This window comes from Arachis hypogaea, chromosome 11 (assembly GCF_003086295.3).
Source record: "Arachis hypogaea cultivar Tifrunner chromosome 11, arahy.Tifrunner.gnm2.J5K5, whole genome shotgun sequence".
NCBI lineage: Eukaryota > Viridiplantae > Streptophyta > Magnoliopsida > Fabales > Fabaceae > Arachis > Arachis hypogaea.
The window spans coordinates 79,728,995-79,732,982 of record NC_092046.1 but is presented as its reverse complement, the minus strand read 5'-3'; positions in this window follow the sequence as shown (position 1 = coordinate 79,732,982).

The window sequence follows — 3,988 nt, the reverse complement described above, 5'->3', positions numbered from 1 at the left end:
CTTGGAGGAAGGTTGCAAGAATGGGCTTGAAAAGAGGGATTCACGTTTGAGCTAACGTTTGCCTCAAACTTTAACTCAAACGTGAGAAGCAGATGAAGAACACCCTGGAGAAGAGCCAACGTTTGCGCCAACGTTTGTCTCAAACGTTGAGGCAAACGTTGGCTGAAGAAGAAGCAGGGGAAGGCAACGTTTGCGCCAACATTTGCCTCAAACGTGAGGTCAAACGTTGGCGCCAAAAAGAATGAAAAAGAACACTCCTGGGCATGGCAACGTTTGAGCCAACGTTTGCCTCAAACATGAGGTCAAACGTTGGCTACATTTTGGCGAGGAAAGAGCATGGCAAAGCACCCCTAATTGATGGTTTAGATGAGCCACGTTTGCGCCAACATTTGCCTCAAACGTTGGGCCAAACGTTGGCCAAAAAGGGAGCCTGGGAAGAACCACGTTTGAGCTCATGTTTGACCTCAAACGTTGGCTCAAACGTGGATGACAGCAAGAAGGGTATCTGCATAATGCCTCACACATGGGACGTTTGAGTCAACGTTTGCCTCAAACGTTGACTCAAACGTGAATGGTTCATGGCCCGGTTCACAAGTGGATTTCTTCCCAACACCAAGAGCAATCAACAGAGGCTATTGTCAACCCAATTCCATCAAGACTAAAGGCCCAATTCAAGGCTTAATGATCATTTGAAGAAAGTGTATAAATAGCTTAGGATTTGAAGTTTTAGGAAGCTTTTCTTTTTAGAGTTTTCTTCAAGAATTTTCATAGTATTCATAGTAGAGAGCTTTTGGGTTTTGAGCTGTTTGGAGATTCTGAGTCTTGGGGAAGGAGAATTGAATTCTCTTCCTCTTAGTTTTCTTGTTTTTCAATTTCATCTACACTTGTCTTGAGTCTTCGGTGTTGAAGAATTGAGGAAATTCTGTCTCAATCTCACCTTGAGATCTCTCTGTTTTTCTTACTGCAGCTTTTGGAAAATTGAACTTGAATTTACATTTCTACATTGCTCTCTTCTTTAATTTGGTATTTGCTCTCTAAATTTGGATCTAAGAAGGCATTGAGATCTAGACTTAGTTATCTAGTCTCTTGGGTCCTGAGATCTATTGGTTTCCATTTTAATTTCCTTGTTTAATTACTACACCAAGTTTATTTTCCTTTTAGTTTTGAGATCCGATTCAACTAATTACATCAACTACTCTTCATTCTGTTAAGTTTTGCTTTTCCCTGTTTAATTCCTGCAGATCCAATTCCCATTCCCCTTTTATTTTTCAAGTCATTTATATTTCTTGCACTTTAAGTTTCTGCAATTTACATTACTTCCACTTTAAGATTCAGCTCTTTTTCTTTTTGTTCCCTTTAATTTCCTGCAAATCACCCAAACATAAAAATTAAAAGGGGGTGAGAACATTGGGACCAATCTCAAAGCAATGGGGTGAGAACTCATAATAGCAAATAAAAATTAAAAACGAAAATAAAAACAAATTTAAATTAAAAGGTTATTGAAATTTAAATTTTGAAATTGAAAATTGAATTTTGAATTTTGAATTTTGAAATTTTGAAATTTGAAATTTGATTTTGAAACAAGATAAGGTTTTGAAAAAGATATGATTTTTTTTGAAAAAGATTTGAATTTTGAAATTTAAAACTAAGATAAGATAAGATAAGAAATTTTAAAATTAAAAATCTGAATTTTTTTTAATGCAAATTTCGAAAATTCAATAAAAATAAAGAGAAAAGATATTTTTGAATTAAATGAGGAAAGAGAAAAACAATAAAATGACACCAAACTTAAAATTTTTAGATCAAAACGAAGAAAACGACTAAGAACAACTTGAAGGTCAAGATGAACACGAAGAACAAATTTTTGAAAATTTTTTTTTAATAACTAAATAAAAACCCATAACCTCTTAATTTATGAAAAAGCAAAAATAAAAAAAGCAAAGATAAAAACAAATAAACAAGAAAAATGCAAAAATTTACAATAACCAATAATAAGGCACACGTTTGCAATTCCCCAGCAACGGCGCCATTTTGAAGAGAGAACTTTTGCGTGATCTAGAAATTCACAAATAAATCATCGTTGCAGGTATAGCTTCTAAACCAACAAAAGTTCTTTCTTACAAACGTTTTGTTTGTCACTTAAGCAAACCCAATAAAATTGATAACCGAGTATTTAAACCTCGGGTCGTCTTCCCAAGGAATTGCAGGGAGGTGTGTTATTATTGGTTATGGATTTTCTGGGAAATTTAGAGTTTGGGCAATGGGCACAGATATAATTATAAATTAGAGCAATAAAAATAAATAAGAAATTTTATGTAATTAAATTAAAAGCCTTGACCTGGAGAAGATTAATTGGAAGTTCTATCCTTGTTGGATTTTTTTCAAGATCAATTGATAATTGAAGGTTACTTCTACTTAGTTATCCTTTACCAAGTAAAGTAAAAGAAATTCAAGTAAGTTGGAAGTCTACTTCTATTCACAAGTTTTAATCCTCTCCCTTGGGAAGGATTAGCGTTAGTGACTAGAGAGCCAGCCAACAATAAACCCAATTACAATTTAACTCTTGAGTAATTCAACTCAAGGGTCTCCAAATATTAATCAACTCCAAAATCAAGTTAGGATCTAACTTAGAACATCAATTAATAACAAACAATAGAAGAAGTGATAAATCTGAAATACCTCAATTGCATTAATAAAAGAAAATCAATCTAAACATAAAGAGTTCATAAACTAAATTGATAAAATAAATAAAAAGAAAATTGAACCTGAGACGAAGTTGAAATAATAAAGTTGAAATAAATAGAAATCCTAATTCCTTTAAGAGGAATCCTAATCCTAAATCCTAAGAGAGAGGGGAGAATCCCTCTCTCTAAAAACTACATCTAAAAACTAAACATTATGAATTATGAGCTGTTGATTATGAATGTATGGATTCCCCCACTTTATAGCCTCTAATCTGTGTTTTCTGGGCCGAAAACTGGGTCGAAAACAGCCCAGAAATCGCTGGTTGCAAAATCTGCCACGCTGATTTTTCGTCACTGCGATGCGTCCACGTGGAGCACACGTTCGCATCGCCTAGCATCAGGAAACTATGGCATATTATATATCAAATCGAAGCCCCGGACGTTAGCTTTCCAACGCAATTAAAACCGCGTCGTTTGGACCTCTGTAGCTCAAGTTATGACCATTTTAGTGCAAGAGGGTCAGGCTGACAGCTTTACAGTTCCTTCAACTTCTTGTATTCCTTCCACTTTTGCATGCTTCCTTTCTATCCTCCAAGCCATTCCTACCCTGTAATCTCTGAAAACACTTAACACACATATCAAAGCATCTATAAGGCCAAGGAAGCATGTTTTCAATCATAGCACAAAATCAGGAAGGAAAAAGTAAAACCATGCAAATTATATGAATAAGTGGGTAAAGAGTTAATAAAAACCACTCAATTGAGCACAAGATAAACCATAAAATAGTGGTTTATCACCGACCTCTTGGGTTTATCTTCCTATACACCTCCTTTGGAAAGGGCACAAAGTCAAGGATGTTAAGCATCGACTATATGATCGTCGATGTCATGTTAGCATACAATGCCCTAATAGGTCAGACCACTTTAAACTGACTTACAGCAGTTTGCTCTACACTGCACTTGTGTATGAAGTTTCCCATTATATAAGGAATTGCCACTACAAAGGGAGATCAAAATTTGGCGCAAAAGTGTTATAATGAAAGCCTTAATGGCAGCCCAAGGGAAAAGAAGTCAACACAATTGAGCTTGGTGGCATCTAAACTCGGGAAAAATTGTGCCCTCAACCTAGAGAAAAGATAGAAGAAGTGCAAATTGGAGATCACCTTGAAAAGATGATGAATATAGGAGCTAACTTGGAAGGAGGGCTGAAAGAACAACTTATTAACCTCCTACGATGAAACTCCGTTCTCTTTGTTTGGAAAGAATCTGATATGCCTGGCATGGTTCCTAAATTAATGTCTCAAA